At 40.6% G+C, this 22,516-nt stretch overlaps 1 protein-coding gene across 1 annotated transcript in view; it reads left to right on the top strand.

Annotated features, from left to right (window-relative positions):
- The window catches only part of LOC133606753 (protein phosphatase 3 catalytic subunit alpha), a 211,463-nt gene that overhangs the window by 1,056 nt on the left and 187,891 nt on the right, over positions 1-22,516 (top strand). The gene's annotated exons all lie outside the window — the stretch shown is intronic.

The raw sequence follows: 22,516 nt of genomic DNA, 5'->3' as shown, positions 1-22,516 counted from the left end.
AGAAACACCACTCATTAGTGAAGTGAATTACATTTTATATAGCGCTTTTTCTCAAGTGACTCAAAGCGCTTTACATTGTCCATCCATCCATTCATCCATCTTCTTCCGCTTATCCGAGGTCGGGTCGCGGGGGCAGCAGCCTAAGCAGGGAAGCCCAGACTTCCCTCTCCCCACCCACTTCGTCCAGCTCTTCCTGTGGGACCCCGAGGCGTTCCCAGGCCAGCCGGGAGACATAGTCTTCCCAACGTGTCCTGGGTCTTCCCCGCGGCCTCCTACCGGTCGGACGTGCCCTAAACGCCTCCCTAGGGAGGTGTTTTAGGGCACGTCCGAACCACCTCATCTGGCTCCTCTCGATGTGGAGGAGCAGCGGCTTTACTTTGAGCTCCCTCCGGATGGCAGAGCTTCTCACCCTATCTCTAAGGGAGAGCCCCGCCACCCGGCGGAGGAAACTCATTTCGGCCGCTTGTACCCGTGATCTTGTCCTTTCGGTCATAACCCAAAGCTCATGACCATAGGTGAGGATGGGAACGTAGATCGACCGGTAAATTGAGAGCTTTGCCTTCCGGCTCAGCTCCTTCTTCACCACAACGGATCGATACTGCGTCCGCATTACTGAAGACGCCGCACCGATCCGCCTGTCGATCTCACGATCCATTCTTCCCTCACTCGTGAACAAGACTCCGAGGTACTTGAACTCCTCCACTTGGGGCAAGATCTCCTCTCCAACCCGGAGATGGCACTCCACCCTTTTCCGGGCGAGAACCATGGACTCGGACTTGGAGGTGCTGATTCTCATCCCAGTCGCTTCACACTCGGCTGCGAACCAATCCAGTGAGATCCTGGCCAGATGAAGCCATCAGGACCACATCATCTGCAAAAAGCAGAGACCTAATCCTGCAGCCACCAAACCGGATCCCCTCAACGCCTTGACTGCGCCTAGAAATTCTGTCCATAAAAGTTATGAACAGATTCGGTGACAAAGGGCAGCCTTGGCGGAGTCCAACCCTCACTGGAAACGTGTCCGACTTACTGCTGGCAATGCGAGCCTAGCTCTGGCACCGAGCATACAGGGAGCGGACTGCCACAATCAGACAGTCCGATACCCCATACTCTCTGAGCACTCCCCACAGGACTTCCCGAGGGACACGGTCGAATGCCTTCTCCAAGTCCACAAAGCGCATGTAGACTGGTTGGGCAAACTCCCATGCACCCTCAAGGACCCTGCCGAGAGTATAGAGCTGGTCCACAGTTCCACGACCAGCACGAAAACCACACTGTTCCTCCTGAATCCGAGGTTCGACTATCCGGCGTAGCCTCCTCTCCAGTACACCTGAATAGACCTTACCGATGTCCACGCGATGCTGCAGAGTTTATATTGTGAAACCCAATATCTAAGTTACATTTAAACCAGTGTGGGTGGCACTGGGAGCAGGTGGGTAAAGTGTCTTGCCCAAGGACACAACGGCAGTGACGAGGATGGTGGAAGCGGGGATCGAACCTGGAACCCTCAAGTTGCTGGCACGGCCGCTCTACCAACCGAGCTATACCGGCTCAAATTAGGGCAGTGTTTTTTTGCCGTGAGATACAGTCTGGTGTGCCGTGGGAGATTATCTAATTTCACCTATTTGGGTTACAAATATTTTTTGCAAACCAGTAATTATAGTCTGCAAATTATGTGTTGTTGTTGAGTGTCGGTGCTGTCTCGATCTCGGCAGAGTAACCATGTAATACTCTTCCATATCAGTAGGTGACAGCCGGTAGCTAATTGCTCTGTAGATGTCGGAAACAGCGGGAGGCAGCGTGCAGGTAAAATGGTGCCATTCATCCATTTTCTACCGCTTGTCTCGTTCGGGGTGCTGGAGCCTATCTCAGCTGCATTCGGGCGGAAGGTGGGGTACACCCTGAACAAGTCGCCACCTTATCGCAGGGCCAACACTGATAGACAGACAACATTCACACTCACATTCACACACTAGGGCCAATTTAGTGTTGCCAATCAGGGGAGAACATGCAAACTCCACACAGAAAGGTCCCGAGCGCAGGATCGAACCCAGGACCTTCGTATTGTGAGGCAGACGCACTAACCCCTCTCCCACCGTGTCTAATGCTTAAACCAAAAATAAACAAAAGGTGAGTGCCCCTAAGAAAAGGCATTGAAGCTTAGGGAAGGCTATGCAGAACAAAACTAAAACTGAACTGGCTACAAAGTAAACAAAAGCAGAATGCTGGACGACAGCAAAGACTTACTGTGGAGCAGAGACGGCGTCCACAATGTACATCCGATCATGACATGACAATCAACAATGTCCCCACAAAGAAGGATAAAAACAACTGAAATATTGTTGATTGCTAAAACAAAGTAGATGCAGGAAATATCCCTCAAAGGAAGACATGAAACTGCTACAGGAAAATACCAAAGAAAGAGAAAAAGCCACCAAAATTGGAGAGCAAGACAAGAACTAAAACACTACACACAGGAAAACAGCGAAAAACTCAAAATAAGTCACGGTGTGATGTGACTGGTGGTGACAGTACACCTACTTTTAGACAAGAGCTATATTGATGCATGCTTGGTTATGGTTTGAAGTCATATCCAACAATTGCGACAACAGCTTTTTACTGTCAACTGAGTTTCATTTTTTAATGATTTCTGCTGGTGGTGTGCCTCCAGATTTTTTCAACACAAAATATGTGCCTTGGCTCAAAAAAGGTTGAAAAACACTGCATTAGGGTTGTAAACGGTACAGTTTACAGTGTTGGCGCTAGGAACTTTCAAAATTGGGTCCCAGGGACCCCATCAAGTCATAAAAATGGATTCCCACAGTACATTTTTGGGGTCCCACTTTTTTGTAACCGTTTTGAGAAGAAATGATAAATGTATGCATTATCCTGTTCTATCTCACATTCTATATTGTGTTTTGGAGAAAGGTTGTCATAAACGTTACTTAATTCCCCCCAAAAATGGATTAACTCGCTGCATAAACGTGGATGCATATGCAATAAGTGCAATGTATTTATCTGTTCAGTAATCTATTTATTTATACCCGCACCTTACTGCTCTTTTATCCTGCACTACAACGAGCTAATGCAACGGAATTTCGTTCTTATCTGTACTGTAAAGTTCAAATTTGAATGACAATAAAAAGAAGTCTAAGTCTCTAATTCATAAAAAAAAAAAAAATACAAAAGAGAAGCAATTTTTATGCATATGTACATTTATTCAGTTATAAACATTCATACAATTTCTTCTTTCCTTCATGGATCTAAACTTTACCGCTACCTGTATTTTTTTGTCTATATTTTCATTTAATAAGTTGTAGGTCTATTTATTTCAGTATAAAAGTGAAGTTTTTTGCTTCGGTCATGAAATGATGATAATCCTGTGCCAGGGCATACATTCATTCGACAAATTTTATTGATTAATCTCACCTGTATGATCTACATACAGGTGAGAATAATCATAATAATAATAATAATAATAATAATCAAGATCATCAGTCATTTAAAATGTGTTAAATATATATATATATATATATATATATATATATATATATATATATATATATATATATATATATATATGTATAAATACTGTATATATATATATATATATATATATATATATATATATATATATATAACCTGTCTCTTTGCAGATTAGACCGCCTTCTCCTTACACTGAACATAAAAAAGTCATTGTCCTCTGATGTTTAAAAACTACACTCGGAATCTATTTTACGTTTCCCCAACAATTTTGCCAATTTTTCCCTCGTGCACTAATTGACTGAAAGAGCTCTATGCCTGTGGATGTACAGTACATGTACAGTAGAACCTCTGAGGTTGAATATTTTGTAGTTCTTTCATATTCAGACTACATTTTTTCAATAGGAAACTGTGGAAATAGAATTAGTCTTTTCCAGGGTCAAGATGTCACAAGATGTAAGACCTTTATCAACTCTATACATGGCAATATGATTTGCCTGAGCGACTAAAAGACCCCGAGAGTAACAAGCGGTGGAAAATAGATTGATGGATGGTCTCGAAAGGACAGATTTTTTTTTTTAAATAATAAAAAAAAATATAAATATATCTATCTATATATATATATATATATATATATATATTTTTTTTTTACTGCTGGCCGGCCGTAGTTTGGGAACCACTGGTCTAAATAAATAGTAGACCTACATCATGAAATGTACACATTACATTTTAATGATGAAACAGAAAAATAATTGCAATATTACTGAACATAATAGTTAAAATATGATTTCTCTAAGTTATGATCTCCAAATTACCATCAGTTCATGTGTACAACGTTGTACAATTAAACAACATTTATTTTTAGGTAAATTTGCTATAACAATTTTAACAGTGTGAGCGCTTTTATTTTTAGTTAATGAAAATTTCATATTGCTTGAAGTGCGGCATTAATAGTTTTAGCTTTTAGCCCTGTCAATCTCTCCTTAACAAGAGTAACACACTGCTTTCATCTAACGGAGAACTGTAACTTTCCACAGCTATTTGGTGTTGGTAATGTGTTAATGTGTTTAAATGACATTTGCTTTCGTTGTTGTAGTTATTTTGACCAACAGACAGAGATACAAAAAAAAAAATCACCATTGTTGTGGTTTACTTTGACCATTTAAATACAAGCTGTGCAGTGAATTATTTGTAATTGCTAGTTTAAAGTGTTGTGTGTATGAACATTTATTCTTACAGCACTAATTAAGTATGATTAATGATGTTGCTTGTGGATGTGTTGAATGAATGACAGGCAGAAAATACTTTTCATGTGAGCTTCCGCTATTTGTCATTGTTGTGTACTTACCAGTAATGAAACTGGTTTCTTGGAGCTGAACCTGGGCTTGAGCTTGAAAAAACAGTCACATCATCTCTTGGCTTTTTCCGAGTGAATATTTGAAACGATCGACCTCTTACAGTTGACAGAAACTTGAAAGTTAATTAAAAATAGATGTAACATGTGTGCCTTTTGAAGATACTTTACGGTATCGCTGGGATGCTGGACTGCTTGAGTTTTATGGCTTTGATGGCACTATTCCTATTGTCCCATGGCTTTCGTCCAACATTGAGTGTGCGCTAAAGTTTTAGTAAGTACAAACCCCAAAACCAGTGAAGTTGGCAAGTTGTGCAAATCGTAAATAAAAACAAAATACAATTATTTGCAAATCCTTTTTTAACCTATATTCAATTGAAAAACTTTTGTTATTTTTTGCAAATATTAGCTCATTTGGATTTTGATGCCTGCAACATGTTTCACAAAAGCTGGCACAAGTGGCAAAAAAGACTGAGACTGGACTGTTGAACAACTTAAGCTATACATCAAGCAAGAATGAGAAATAATTCCACCTGAAAAGTTTCAAAAATTTGTCTCCTCAGTTCCCAAACTTTTACTGAGTGTTGTTAAAAGGAAAGGCCATGTAACACAGTGGTAAAAATGCCCCTGCGCCTTCACAGATGTGTAAGTTACCCATGTCTTGGGCACTAATACACCCCCATACCATCACAGATGCTGGCTTTTCAACTTTGCGCCTATAACAATCCGGATAGTTCTTTTCCTCTTTGGTCCGGAGGACACAACGTCCACAGTTTCCAAAAACAATTTGAAATGTGGACTCGTCAGACCACAGAACACTTTTCCACTTTGTATCAGTCCATCTTAGATGAGCTCAGGCCCAGCGAAGCAGACAGCGTTTCTGGGTGTTGTTGATAAACGGTTTTCGCCTTGCATAGGAGAGTTTTAACTTGCACTTACAGATGTAGCGACCAACTGTAGTTACTGACAGTGGGTTTCTGAAGTGTTCCTGAGCCCATGTGGTGATATCCTTTACACACTGATGTCGCTTGTTGATGCAGTACAGCCTGAGGGATCGAAGGTCACGGGCTTAGCTGCTTACGTGCAGTCATTTCTCCAGATTCTCTGAACCCTTTGATGATATTACGAACCGTAGATGGTGAAATCCCTAAATTCCTTGCAATAGCTGGTTGAGAAAGGTTTTTCTTTAACTGTTCAACAATTTGCTCACGCATTTGTTGACAAAGTGGTGACCCTCGCCCCATCCTTGTTTGTGAATGACTGAGCATTTCATGGAATCTACTTTTATACCCAATCATGGCACCCACCTGTTCCCAATTTCATCACCTGTGGGATGTTCCAAATAAGTGGGATGTTCCAAATAAGTGTTTGATGAGCATTCCTCAACTTTATCAGTATTTATTTTCACCTTTCCCAACTTCTTTGTCACGTGTTGCTGGCATCAAATTGTAAAGTTAATGATTATTTGCAAAAAAAAAAAAGTTTATTAGTTTGAACATTAAATATCTTGTCTTTGTAGCATATTCAACTGAATATGGGTTGAAAATGATTTGCAAATCATTGTATTCCGTTTATATTTACATCTAACACAATTTCCCAACTCATATGGTAACGGGGTTTGTAGTAAGCTGCTTTTTAGCGGGAGTTTGTTTGTTTGTTGTTACGCTCTTCGTATTGTAAAGTGTTGCATTTACCCTACTCAGCTGAATGCCTCTTTTTTTACATGCTCGAATAAGTTTAAAAACAAATTTTACAACGTGCAGTCACTGACGACACTATTCTTTTATGTGGAACAAATGTCTTGTATGCGTTAGCGTTAGCCTTGTTTTTCTATGTGTGTGAATCTCCGCTGAGGAAATCATGGAGAGGATAGAAGCTTCTGAGGGCAAGAAGTATGCCAAAGAAAAAAAAAAAGTCGTATTCATCCATAACATTGATTTATTGCCCAGGCGATAGCAATCACGATTATTATTATTATTATTAATATCTTGGGATTATTGAATGGGCTCACAAAGTACATTGTGGCAGAAGAAACCCTAACTATTGTTTTGGCTTCTCAAGAGCCATATTGCTGTTATTTGAGTGTTTAAATATTTACAGTATGTTTTCTGTTTTAATTTGTGTTTCCTAATGATGAAGGCAAAACGTGGGTTGACGACAGGTGATTTACTCCTGTTATAGATGTCATTGTATGGATCTTAACATCTACCACTCTTGTCCTAAGAGCACACAGCCTGTAGGCTTAAAGGCCTACTGAAATGCGATTTTCTTATTTAAACGGGGATAGCAGGTCCATTCTATGTGTCATACTTGATCATTTCGCGATATTGCCATATTTTTGCTGAAAGGATTTAGTAGAGAACATCGACGATAAAGTTCGCAACTTTTGGTCGCTGATAAAAAAGCCTTGCCTGTACCGGACGAAGCAGACGAGTAGCATGACGTCACAGGTTGTGGAGCTCCTCATATCTGCACATTGTTTACAATCATGGCCACCAGCAGCGAGAGCAATTCGGACCGAGAAAGCGACGATTTCCCCATTAATTTGAGCGAGGATGAAAGATTTGTGGATGAGGAAAGTGAGAGTGAAGGACTAGAGGGCAGTGGGAGCGATTCAGATAGGGAAGATGCTGTGAGAGCCGGGTGGGACCTGATATTCAGCTGGGAATGACTAAAACAGTAAATAAACACAAGACATATATATACTCTATTAGCCACAACACAACCAGGCTTATATTTAATATGCCACAAATTAATCTCGCATAACAAACACCTCCCCCCTCCCGTCCATATAACCCGCCAATACAACTCAAACACCTGCACAACACACTCAATCCCACAGCCCATGTACCGTTCACCTCCCCAAAGTTCATACAGCACATATATTTCCCCAAAGTCCCCAAAGTTACGTACGTGACATGCACATAGCGGCACGCACGTACGGGCAAGCGATCAAATGTTTGGAAGCCGCAGCTGCATGCGTACTCACGGTACCGCGTCTGCGCATCCAACTCAAAGTCCTCCTGGTAAGAGTCTCTGTTGTCCCAGTTCTCCACAGGCCAATGGTAAAGCTTGACTGTCATCTTCCGGGAATGTAAACAATGAAACACCGGCTGTGTTTGTGTTGCTGCAGTCGGCCGCAATACACCGCTTCCCACCTACAGCTTTATTCTTTGCTGTCTCCGTTGTTCATTGAACAAATTGCAAAAGATTCACCAACACAGATGTCCAGAATACTGTGGAATTTTGCGATGAAAACAGACGACTTAATAGCTGGCCACCAGCTTATAAGTGTCCTCTACAATCCGTGACGTCACGCGCTGACGTCATCATACCGAGACGTTTTCAGCAGGATATTTCGTGCAAAATTTAAAATTGCACTTTAGTAAGCTAACCCGGCCGTATTGGCATGTGTTGCAATGTTAAGATTTCATCATTGATATATAAACTATCAGACTGCGTGGTCGGTAGTAGTGGGTTTCAGTAGGCCTTTAATATGCACAATCAAAGAGTGACTTTAGACAGCAGTGTGTATATACTAGGGGTGTACAAAAAATTTATTTTCGAATGAATCACGATTCTTACTTGTAATTAGTGTTGTCCCGATACCAATATTTTGGTACCGGTACTAAAATGTATTTCGATACTTTTTGGTAGTTTTCGATACTTTTCTCAATAAAGCGGACCACAAAAAATGGCATACTTGGCTTTATTTCAACAAAAAATCTTATGGTACATTAAACATATGTTTCTTATTGCAATTTTGTCCTTAAGTAAAATAGTGAACGTACAAGACAACTTGTCTTTTAGTAGTAAGTAAGCAAACAAAGGGTCCTAATTTAGCTGCTGACATTATACATTATATTGTGTCATTTATCAGTCAAAATGATTAAGGACAAGTGGTAGAAAATTCATTATTAATGTGCTTGTTCATTTACTATTAATATCTGCTTACTTTCTCTTTTAACATGTTCTATCTACACTTCTGTTAAAATGTACTAATCAATTATTTTTCTGTTGTTCGGATGCTTTACATTAGTTTTGGATCATACCACAAATTTGGGTATCAATCCGAAACCAAGTCGTTACAGGATCATACATTGGTCATATTCAAAGTCCTCATGTGTCCAGAGACATATTTTCTGAGTTTATAAAAATAACATACATTTTTTTTAAACAAAAATAAGATTTTGTGATGCTAAAAAAATATAGACGTAATCATAAAAGTATCGACCAGATACTGTACTTGGTATCATTACAGTTGATGTTAGGTGTAGATCCACCAATGGCGTTTGTTTACTTTGTGACGCCGGTGTGTAGTGAAGCAAGTTTAGCTATTCCTCGTCCTGCAGGGATGATACTTGTAACAAACGTAATTTATTTGTCGCCGTAGAGGCAAAGATTCGTGATTTAGAAGTAGCTAAAACACTGCAGACTGCGGATGGACATTAGCCTATAAAATCCGCTACACCTCCCTGATACCGAAGTACATGTCAAACTACTTCCTTAACGTAAATGACCGCCATATTCACAACACCAGGGGGAGCTCCACTAACCATGTTAAACCCAGATTCCGAACTAACAAAGGTCTTAACTCATTCTCATTTTATGCCACATCAATGTGGAATGCGCTCCCAACAGTTATAAAAGAAAGGGCATCTCTATCCTCCTTCAAAACCGCAATAAAAGTACACCTCCAGGCAACTTCAACCCTAAACTACCACCCTCCCCGGATTGTTAATAATCAAATGTAAACAATCAAATGCAGATACTTTTTCTTATGCCTTCTGATCGATCTCTCTCACTCTCTCTCTCTCTCTCTCTCTCTCTCTCGCTCTCTCTCTCTCTCTCTCTCTCTCTCTCTCTCTCTCTCTCTCTCTCTCTCTGCCCACTACTTGCTGTCCATATCCTACCAAGTCAGACCTACACTGTTACAATATCCATTTCTCTGTTCTCAATTGTTGATGACTAATGATAACAACCAAACCCAAACCCCCCCCTCCCGCCCCCCTTTACACCCCGGATTGTAAATAATGTAAATAATTCAATGTGATGATCTTGTGTGATGACTGTATTATGATGATAGTATATATGATAGTATATATCTGTATCATGAATCAATTTAAGTGGACCCCGACTTAAACAAGTTGAAAAACTTATTCGGGTGTTACCATTTAGTGGTCAATTGTACGGAATATGTACTTCACTGTGCAATCTACTAATAAAAGTCTCAATCAATCAATCAAGCCGCTAGCTCGCCAGCCATGTCTTAAAGCACCTCTTCCTGGGGGCGTTTCAGTGTTATAGCTTCACCTTTATTGTTAGTTTTTAAGCCAAAATGCGTCAGTTCTCCCTTTTCTGTCTACACACCTTGTCTGCTTGTAAGTACTCCTTGATTGTGCGCTGCCGAACATGCTCGCCTGCTCGTAAACCAGCAATGACACGACGTGACAACGACGGAGGGACGGTGGACTGGTACTTTTTAGAGGCGATATAGTACCGAATATGATTCATTAGTATCGCGGTACTGTACTAATTGCGGTATACCGTACAACCCTTACTTGTAATTATTCTTAATCGATCATTTTTTGTTGTTATTGTAGGTCATAAATCATGCATCTCGCTTGGACAAAGAAGTCTGAGGCCGTATTCCGACATGTTGGTACACTTTGACAGCCATTTCGGGCCAGGGGATGGCGAGAACGACGCAAAGAGAAGCTTAATCTTGGTATGATTTTTGTAACAGCCTAGTGAGCTGCGCAGTTACAGAATGCAGACATATATCTGAATTAATGTGTCATCTTTGTTAGTTAGCACGGCCTAAAAATCTAATAAGCTGATTTTAGAAGTAGATGGCTAAATTAGAGCCCCTGCATAGGTTTATGCTTCATAATCTGATAATCGCTGACTAGTCCACGATCAAAATAGTCATTTTTTGACATTTATTCATGTCATCATTATATTTCTTTTTAATCTGTTGAATACTGCTTGCAAAGACGTCTTCCAGCTGGCACTGTCGCATGACCCCGTTTCACCACTCCAACACCAGTGCCGTTTGATTTCATTTACCCAATCAAACGGATCCTGGCTGTCACATGACCACACTCCCAAATGCCACACTGTAAAAAGAGACATGACAACAGCCAAGGCACAACTCTTTAATGAACCCCTGCTCTAAAGTAACAATACTCTTACTTTGTGACTCACCTCTGCATCCCTAATATGAGTGAGTGAGTGAGTGAAGTGAATTTATATAGCGCTTTTCTCTAGTGACTCAAAGCGCATTTACATAGTGAAACCCAATATCTAAATTACATAAACCATTGTGGATGGCACTGGGAGAAGGTGGGTAAAGTGCCTTGCCCAAGGACACAACGACAGTGACTAGGATGGCGGAAGTGGGGATCGAACCTAGAACCCTTAAATTGCCGGCACGGCCACTCTACCAACCGAGCTATACCGCCCCACAATATGTATAAAACAATGGCTGTTAGGGAGTTTTTCAGTCAGGTTTGGCGTCATGTCTCCATATTATGACAACACAGGCACTTTTCTTATTGTATACAAAGCAGCTCTCCAAAATAACTCCAGGCTCACCATGTGAAGTCATTTGTTTTGCGCTGCCTATTTGTCTCAGCTGCACGGTGTCACTCCTATCTATTCACCTTTCCAACCATCATTCCGATCCAAAAACCCACTATTGCATTGGCACTGCTCACTTGCATCAAAATAGCAGCTGTTAGTGATATTTGAATTGGTTATGTTACTTCCTCTTAGTGGAATTGCTCAATTAATCACAGCGAGGTGGAGTGCAGGGAACGCCACAACTTGACTTTTCCGTTTATAGTGGCATAGCTGGTGGTACTTCCCTGCCCAAAAATACAGGTTTTTATTCACAGCAAAATTGCTACATTGTTTTGCAACAAACAGCTGTGTCGAGCAGGGCCGTGACACATGACTATAAAAACCCATTAATCAACTATCTTACAGGTTGAAATCACCAAAATGATTCCTGAGCGCGGCCACCGCTGCTGCTCACTGCTCCCCTCACCTCCCAGGGGGTGGAACAAGGGGACGGGTCAAATGCAGAGGGTAATTTCACCACACCTAGTGTGTGGTGACTATCAGTGGTACTTTAACTTTAATTAGTGGTTCTAATTTACCTGTTTGCTTATGAATTCCGTTTGAGATATGTTTGGGCATGTGCTAACCAACAATTAAAACAATGAAGATCACTACTTCATTTGGAAATATTTATTGATACTGTTACTGTACAACGCATTACAAAAATAATAATACTCTATTAAACGTTTGTCCATTTAAAGCAGGGACAGACAAAGTGCAGATACAAACACCCAATGTGTTGTGCAAACAAGAGACAGTCAAAATAGCAGCAATAGAAACAAACCAACACCAAAGCTATACAGCTTCCTCAAAAAGAAAAGAGCATTAAGAATATGTATTTGGCCGATGATGGAGCGTTTTCAAATCTTCCGTCATACCGTGATAATGAATGTTGATGTCACATTCTATCTGTGTCCTGCAATTTTGGCAGCAACAATCAACTGAACGCGTCCTAAACACAACGTAGAGTCCTAGATCCCTCCACAGCGCAAAGCTGCTTCTAAGTCTACACCAGGGGTCCCCAAACTATGGCCCGCGGGCGGAATCCGGCCCGCCAGCGTCCAAAATCCGGTCCGCGTGAAGTCCCAAGTTAGAATATTTTTATTTAAATTGTATTTTAGTTTTTTAAATTTATTATTATTATTTTTTTTTTTAAATCTGTCCTTTCAAATCCATTTTCTACTGCTTGTTACTCTCGGAGTCTCCTAGCCGCTCAGGCAAATCATATTGTCTAAAAATGTATGTATGTATGTGTGTATGTATATGTATATATATATATATATATACATATATATATATATATATATATATATATATATATATATATATATATATATATATATATATATATATATATATATATATTAGGGCTGCAACTAACGATTAATTTGATGATCGATTAATCTGTCGATTATTACTTCGATTAATCGATTAATAATCGGATAAAAGAGACAAACTACATTTCTATCCTTTCCAGTATTTTATTGAAAAATCTGGCATACTGGCACCATGTTCTGGACATTGGGGATGCAGCATACACTAATAATAACACAGAAATGTAACTCATCAGAACTGAATCAGATATTGTACACGTTTCTGGTGTGAATAATAAAGGATTCATTTTAGGCTGCCTCTGAATAATAGCATGAAATATTCCAGCACCTTCATAATGTTTAGTTATACTAAAGCGTCACTCAAATCTAAATATATTTATATCGCTTTATCGGGCCCGGCTACATTGATCCATTATGAAACCAACCTGAGATATTTCTGTCCGTTACGTTTATTTCCAAATGGGTAACCGTGCGTTTTCTCTCTCAAAACGGAGTCACATTATCAGCCCCGCGTTGCAACAAAGGCATAACGTTAACGTTACTCACAACAAAGCTGAACTCATGAATGCCTGTTGCCACTATGGACTTAAAAAGTTACGTACCGTGATTTCTTCCCTTCATCCATGGCTCCAACATGTTTCCTTTTCAGGTGCTCCTGAAGCAATGTTGTACTGCCGTGCCATTTTGCAGGAAACGGTCTTCTTTGAAGTCTTTAAAGTAAAGTGTTCCCACACTTTTGACGACTTAGGTCGTACACTTTTCTCCATTGAAGCAATAACTTCAATATGTTTTTATGCTGAACTATCCGTACTGTTTTCCTGCGCCATTTTTTGAATGTTTCCAGCAATGAGACGGCGTCGTCACGTGAGCTGCACATGACACATCATTGGCTAGTTTACGCCACCTCATGAGCCGTAGCCTTGTTTTGTACTGTTTTTGTACTTATTTAGTTTATTGTTTCTCAGCTGTTTGTAAATGTTGCAGTTTATAAATAAAGGTTTATAAAACAAAAAAAACAAAAAACAAAAAAAATAACAAAAAACAACAACAAAAAAAGCCTCCACGCATGCGCATAGCATAGTTCCAACAAATCGATGACTAAATTAATCGCCAACTATTTTGATAATCGATTTTAATCGATTTAATCGATTAGTTGTTGCAGCCCTAATATATATATATATATATATATATATATATATATATAGTGTGAATGTTGTCTGTGGCGACTTGTCCAGGGTGTATACCGCCTTCCGCCCGATTGTAGCTGAGATAGGCTCCAGCGCCCCCCGCGACCCCAAAGGGAATAAGCGGTAGACAATGGATGGATGGATGTATGTATATGTATATATATATATATATATATATATATATATATATATATATATATATATATATATATTGGTGGGTGCCATGATTGGGTATAAAAGTAGATTCCATGAAATGCTCAGTCATTCACAAACAAGGATGGGGCGAGGGTCACCACTTTGTCAACAAATGCGTGAGCAAATTGTTGAACAGTTTAAGAAAAACTTTTCTCGACCAGCTATTGCAAGGAATTTAGGGATTTCACCATCTACGGTCCGTAATATCATCAAAGGGTTCAGAGAATCTGGAGAAATCACTGCACGTAAGCAACTAAGCCCGTGACCTTCGATCCCTCAGGCTGTACTGCATCAACAAGCGACATCAGTGTGTAAAGGATATCACCACATGGGCTCAGGAACACTTCAGAAACCCACTGTCAGTAACTACAGTTGGTCGCTACATCTGTAAGTGTAATTTAAAACTCTCCTATGCAGGGCGAAAACCGTTTATCAACAACACCCAGAAACGCCGTCTGCTTCGCTGGGCCTGAGCTCATCTAAGATGGACTGATACAAAGTGGAAAAATGTTTTGTGGTCTGACGAGTCCACATTTCAAATTGTTTTTGGAAACTGTGGACGTTGTGTCCTCCGGACCAAAGAGGAAAATAACCATCCGGATTGTTATAGGCGCAAAGTTGAAAAGCCAGCATCTGTGATGGTATGGGGGTGTATTAGTGCCCAAGACATGGGTAACTTACACATCTGTGAAGGCGCCATTAATGCTGAAAGGTACATACAGGTTTTGGAGCAACATATGTTATTGGGGGCGGCATGGCATAGTGGGTAGAGCAACCGTGCCAGAAACCTGAGGGTTGCAGGTTCGCTCCCCGCCTCTTACTATCCAAAAATCGCTGCTGTTGTGTCCTTGGGCGGGACACTTCACCCTTTGCCCCAGGTACCACTCACACCGGTGAATTGAATGATGAATAATAGGTGGTGGTCGGAGGGGCCGTTGGCGCAAATTGCAGCCACGCTTCCGTCAGTCTACCCCAGGGCAGCTGTGACGATGAAAGTAGCTTACCACCACCAGGTGTGAATGATTGATAGGTTCTACATGTAAAAGCGACTTTGGGTACTTTGAAAAGCGCTATATAAATCCCAGTTATTATTATTATTATTATTATTATATGTTGCCATCCAAGCAACGTTACCATGGACGCCCCTGCTTATTTCAACGGGGCTTCATAGTAAAAGAGTGCAGGTACTAGACTGGCCTGCCTGTAGTCCAGACCTGTCTCCCATTGAAAATGTGTGGCGCATTATGAAGCCTAAAATACCACAACGGAGACCCCCGGACTGTTGAACAACTTAAGCTGTACATCAAGCAAGAATGGGAAAGAATTCCACCTGAGAAGCTTAAAAAATGTGTCTCCTCAGTTCCCAAACGTTTACTGAGTGATGTTAAAAAGAAAGGCCATGTAACACAGTGGTGAACATGCCCTTTCTCAACTACTTTGGCACGTGTTGCAGCCATGAAATTCTAAGTTAATTATTATTTGCAATAAATAAATAAAGTTTATGGGTTCGAACATCAAATATCTTGTCTTTGTAGTGCATTCAATTGAAGATAGATTGAAAAGGATTTGCAAATCTTTGTATTCCGTTTATTTTTACATCCAACACAATTTCCCAACTCATATGGAAACGGGGTTTGTAGAAATGACCAAAATAAACACATTAGCCTACGCTGTTGTTGTGCCTAAAGTGACTGGACATATCATATCAGTGAAGACAGAAAATGCTTGTAGATAGGCGGACACTCGAACTGGAACACGATTGGGAAAGCAATCTGTCTGTCGCACCATTGAAGACGAAGCAGACGAACAACATTAGCAGGTGGGCTACATACACAATTGCTAGCAGATCAAATCAAATAAATGCCAAGTTCTGATAAAACTGCTGTTCCTTTAAATAGAGGATAAGTGTACCCGTCGAATGTGGACTTGCTCCCAGTCACAGTAATGGTGTTACCCTGTCAGTAGAGTGAGGATAAGGGGACCCTCCTAGCCCCCAGAGGTGCGAAAGGATGGCATCACGACGACAGGAGACGGATCTCATGTGACATGTGACTCACAGTTGTGTGAGAGTTGGAGAGATGATCATAACAATGTTCAGCCACTTATTTACAATCCCTTCAGCAGTCACTGTTTAATATTATTGCTGCAGCTCGAAATAGCTTCAAGAGGTTTTATTAATAGTCCTTTTAAACACCATTGTAACAAGGACAGCAGTGGATTTGAATTTGTTTTGAAAAGATTTGCTGACATTGATCCCATCCTTTTTTTTTTTCCGCACTACCGGTACATTTTAATCAACGTGCTGCAGACGAAACTAGATATCAATAATGTCTTTCCTGTTGTTAATTTACTTGATATTTTACAGCAGACTTAAATGAACTGATAGGGAAAATGCTTACGAATGACAAGGATTTAATCACAAAACACCATAATTTTAACATGTAACATGTCCTTTTAAAAGAAAAACAACCTTTTAGATAATAAATATTGTTTGAAAAAAAATATGATATAATGCACTACATACAGCTATAGTAGTTTTATGAAATAATGTACAATATTTACCTTGAGGGGCAAATTTCTGTGGTGTCTCATTCAAGCTCTTTAATCCATCATGTAACAAAAGAAATTGCTATTGTTGTTTATGTTACACACGGATGCCTTTGAGTGACGGACCGGAGTGATCAAAAGTAATGCTGCGATGTTGTTTTGGCGCAGAGGCTGGCTCTTGCTTCGATGTGGTACAGACTGACGGTGCTGCGCTCGAGTTGCCTCGCCAGGTCGGATGCTATGTTGGTTATGTTTTCGGTTGTTTGTTTTTCTGATTTGGTGGAAGTTGTCTGCTTCTTTTGCTCGACGCTCTCCTTTGCGTTTTCTTTCTCAGTTCCGGTAGTTGGAGGGCAGGATTGTGTCGATCTTTGGCTGTGGTAAGGCTTCTAACCCAAATGTATGCTCGCAACTTAAAGGGGAACATTATCACAATTTCAGAACGGTTAAAACCATTAAAAATCAGTTCCCAGTGGCTTATTATATTTTTCGAAGTTTTTTTCTAAATTTTACCCATCATGCAATATCCCTAAAAAAAGCTTCAAAGTGCCTGATTTTAACCATCGTTATATACACCCGTCCATTTTCCTGTGACGTCACATAGTGAATACAAACAAACATGGCGGAAAGAACAGCAAGCTATAGCGACATTAGCTCGGATTCAGACTCGGATTTCAGCGGTTTAAGCGATTCAACAGATTACGCATGTATTGAAACGGATGGTTGTAGTGTGGAGGCAGGTAGCGAAAACGAAATTGAAGAAGAAACTGAAGCTGTTGAGCCATATCGGTTTGAACCGTATGCAAGCGAAACCGACGAAAACGACACGACAGCCAGCGACACGGGAGAAAGCGAAAACGAATTCGGCGATCGCCTTCTAACCAACGATTGGTATGTGTTTGTTTGGCATACGGGTTTACAGCATATGAAATACATTTGGCAACAACATGCACTTTGAGAGTGCAGACAGCCCAATTTTCATCAATTAATATATTCTGTAGACATACCCTCATCCGCTCTCTTTTCCTGAAAGCTGATCTGTCCAGTTTTGGAGTTGATGTCAGCAGGCCAGGGAAGCTAGGGTCGATATTCTTCTCTTGATCATCTTCTGTGGCATAAGGGACGGTGTGAGCCAAGACATCCAGGGGGTTTAGCTCGCTCGTCTGCAGGAACAAACTGCCGCCATTGCTTTCCGTGCTACCGAGGTCCTTTGTCCCTGAATTGCTCACACACTTCGGCAGATTCAATGGGGGTCTGGCGGCAGATTTCTTTGACTTTATCGTTGGAAATGCATCTGCTTTGAGTGTCGCAGGATATCCACACATTTTTGCCATCTCTATCGTAGCGTAGCTTTCGTCGGTAAAGTGTGCGGAACAAACGTCCAATTTCGTGCCACTTTCGCATCTTTGGGCCAGTGGTGCAACTTGAATCCGTCCCTGTTCGTGTTGTTACGCCCTCCGACAACACACCGACGAGGCATGATGTCTACAAGGTACGGAAAACAGTCGAAAAAACGGAAAAGAACAGAGCTGATTTGACTCGGTGTTTGAGAAAATGGCGGATTGCTTCCCAATGTGACGTCACAACGTGACGTCATCGCTCCGAGAGCTAATATTAGAAAGGCGTTTAATTCGCCAAAATTCACCCATTTAGAGTTCGGAAATCGGTTAAAAAAATATATGGTCTTTTTTTCTGCAACATCAAGGTATATATTGACGCTTACATAGGTCTGGTGATAATGTTCCCCTTTAAACCATAACAAAAAGCCGGGGGACAACCCGTTTCTCAAAAAACTAAAGAAGTTGGGGTACTTGTAAATTGAGGCGCCACAATAAAGATTACCTGGACTTCCACGGATGATTTATCTGGAAAATATGATGTTTTTGCTGCGACTAACCTTACAGACATACAGACAGACCTACAAATCATTTCGATATGTATTTTGCATCGTAATGCGGGTGTCCTCCTGTGTTGTGATGCTTGAACGTGTTGTTTTGAACCTGACGAAAAGTCAACATTTGCCGCTCATTAGATTTAAGCAGGATTTAGACTCTTGTGGATTTAGGGCACAGTAAAGCGACGGATTTGGACAGATTAAGCTCTTTTAGGAGGATGAAGGCGGCTCCGCTTGGAAGGTTGTAATGTGACTCGGTGCATTAGCTGCTACTACTGTTAATTCATGTGAACAAATGAATGTTGTTTGGTGTTAAAGGCATCAGCTGTAGGGGAAATTGAAGACGAAGTGGGTTCTGGGATTACCGCCATGGCGGCCACAGATCCGATTGGCTCCCTCGACAATAGAGGCAAGGAACATGGTCCACTCAGACACTTGCTCAATTACTGGAGAAGCAAGTGAGTAGTAGCTAGCTTAAAGGGGAACATTATCACCAGACCTATTTAAGCGTCAATATATACCTTAATGTTGAAGAAAAAAGACCATATATTTTTTTTACCGATTTCCGAACTCCAAATGGGTGAATTTTGGCGAATTAAACGCCTTTCTATTATTCGCTCTCGGAGCGATGACGTCACAACGTGACGTCACATCGGGAAGCAATCCGCCATTTTCTCAAACACATTACAAACACCGAATCAAATCAGCTCTGTTATTTTCCGTTTTTTCGACTGTTTTCCGTACCTTGGAGACATCATGCCTCGTCGGTGTGTTGTCGGAGGGTGTAACAACACGAACAGGGACGGATTTAAGTTGCACCAGTGGCCCAAAGATGCGAAAGTGGCAAGAAATTGGACGAATGTTGTTCAAAATACGAGGGTGTGGGGAAAGCCGACGAAAATGGTCAGTCGTTTGTTCCGCACACTTTACCGACGAAAGCTATGCTACGACAGAGATGGCAAGAATGTGTGGATATCCTGCGACACTCAAAGCAGATGCATTTCCAACGATAAAGTCAAAGAAATCTGCCGCCAGACCCCCATTGAATCTGCCGGAGTGTGTGAGCAATTCAGGGACATAGGACGTCGGTAGCACGGCAAGCAATGGCGGCAGTTTGTTCCCGCAGACGAGCGAGCTAAACCCCCTGGATGTCTTGGCTCACACCGCTTCTACCGTCCCTTAAGCCACAGACGATGATCAAGAGAAGAATATCGACCCTAGCTTCCCTGGCCTGCTGACATCAACTCCAAAACTGGACAGATCAGCTTTCAGGAAAAGAGAGCGGATGAGGGTATGTCTACAGAATATATTAATTGATGAAAACTTTATTCATAACTCGCGGTTTTACGTAAATTATTATACATAAACTGTGTTTACCAATAATTTAGTTTAAAAACATTACAACACTTAAAAACAAACACATACCAATCGTTGGTTAGAAGGCGATCACCAAATTCGTCCTCGCTTTCTCCCGTGTCGCTGGCTGTCGTGTCGTTTTCGTCGGTTTCGCTTGCATACGGTTCAAACCGATATGGCTCAATGGCTTCAGTTTCTTCTTCAATTTCGCTTAAGCCGCTGAAATCCGAGTCTGAATCCGAGCTAATGTCGCTATACCTTGCTGTCCATCCGCCATGTTTGTTTGTATTGGCATCACCATGTGACGTCACAGGAAAATGGACGCCTGTATATAACAATGGCTAAAATCAGGCACTTTGAAGCTTTTTTTAGGGATATTGCGTGATGGGTAACATTTTGAAAAAAACTTCGAAAAATAAAATAAGCCACTGGGAACTGATTTTGAATGGTTTTAACCCTTCTGAAATTGTGATAATGTTCCCCTTTAAGGGCTAACATGAAAACAAAAGACTTTAATGTATTTCTCCACTAAAGGGGAACTGCACTTTTTTTTAAATGTTGCCTATCGTTCACAGTCATTATGAAAGACATTACGATGGATGGATTTTTTAAAATGCATTCTAACTTGTAAATAAATTAAATAAAAGTCCGCCTCCAACGGAGCCAATGGGAGGTCCTCTATTTCGCCCATAAAATCCAATAAATAACCATTCACAAAGCGCCAACAATACTCCATTTACTTTTCATGATTTTAATATTAACCAAGTATTAGTGATATTGTTATTATAAGCACTAACGCAGACAAACTATTTATAGCGGCGTTGTGATCACAAACCTGTGTACAATTTCAACATGATCGACTGGCGAGGTGTTTCCTCGCTTCCTTGCTCCTTAGAAGTTTATTGTAGATCATAAATCATGCATCTCACCCGGACAGAAGAAGTCTGAGTAGGTATTCTGCCAAGTCGGTATACTTTGACAGCCATGTATGACCCGGAAATGGTGAGAATGTCACAAAAAGATGCTTGAAGATGCCATGAAGTGGAATAAGAGGTAGGATTACATAAGCTTTAATTCTTCCTACTCCTTTTCGAGCACGTTGTAAAGAGAAAAGGAAAATATGTGATGTATTATGTTGAAACTGCATTCATGTTCGAAATTAACTTCATTCAAATAAAATCAAATAGCTTTACATTTTTTGCGATAAATAAACCATCATTACATGTTATGTAGACCACAAGGAAGTGTTTTAAAGTAGAAAAAATCATAATAAGATGGCTTTAAGCTGATGCTAAAAGCTGCAACCCAGCCTTCAACATATTTCATCTTGCGGCCAGACGACATCAATGCGTCATTCTTTTGTAAGCAACAAAAACCATTTGGAACAGAGACAGTAGTTGTTATGTCATTGTCATTAGATGCTCCTTTGGAGCTGCCACACACCAGTCACTAAGCAACCACTATACACTCTTGGGCCCCATTTACACTGCATTTTTTTTTGCCCTCGTGTGACGGATCGGATTTTTTTTGTTAGTCTAAACGCTCCAAAGTGCTTAAAATCTGATCTTTTCGCAACAGATTCAAGCCACATCAGGAGGTAGTCCGGATCCGATTGGAATCTGATCTTTTTCTAATGTGACTTCAGTCTAAACAGCAATGCGACCTGGATGTGACTTTTTCGTCAGCTTTTGGCAAGCTACATCATTCGTGTGCAAGGGGTAAGACGCAGCCCGCCAGCGGAAGTGGATACCTAGTCACAACATCCTGTTTAGGTAATTTTTTTTTCCGACAACCCAATTTTTGGTGGATCACTAGTCACTAGTGCGCAAATAATAGGCTATATGTAATATGTCAATATGAATTTTGATACCGAAGAAATAGCAATTGTTGAAGAACCGGAATTGACGCGTATTAGCTTACATGTTACGTACATTGCATAAATTGTTTACGTAAGTGAGTTGAAAAATAAAGCTAACATAGATCCATGCTGATGTCTGTGTTGCCTCTACTTAACAGCCATAAAAAGATTCTCTGAAATATATTATACTATATATTAGTGTTGTCCCAATACCAATATTTTGGTAACGGTACCAAAATTATTTCGATACTTTTCGGTACTTTTCTAAATAAAGGGGACCACAAAAAAGTACTTTTCAGAGGCGGTATAGTACCGAATATGATTCATTAGTATCGCGGTATTATACTAATACCGGTATATCGTACAACCCTACTATATATATACCCATGCATACATTATATTACTTTAATTTGTTTTAATTTTTAAGTTCTGGCGACTTATTTTATTTTGTAGTAGTACTAGCGACTTCCTTGTTCATTTACAGAATCCCCTCGACTTCCTTTGTTTTCACTTTATCAAACTGCGCATGCAAATGATGTCGAGGCCAGATTGGGGCCACAATGTGGCCTGTCCGCGTTTACACTGGTCTGATAAAGATCACATTTAACTTTCAGTGTAAACAGTCAGCTGGAAATAATCAGATTTAGAAAAAATCCGATTTGGGCCCTTTTGACCTGCAGTGTAAAC

This window comes from Nerophis lumbriciformis, linkage group LG05 (assembly GCF_033978685.3).
Source record: "Nerophis lumbriciformis linkage group LG05, RoL_Nlum_v2.1, whole genome shotgun sequence".
NCBI classification, from domain to species: domain Eukaryota; kingdom Metazoa; phylum Chordata; class Actinopteri; order Syngnathiformes; family Syngnathidae; genus Nerophis; species Nerophis lumbriciformis.
The sequence above is the reverse complement of the archived record's forward strand: the minus strand, read 5'-3'. Positions and strand labels throughout refer to the sequence as shown.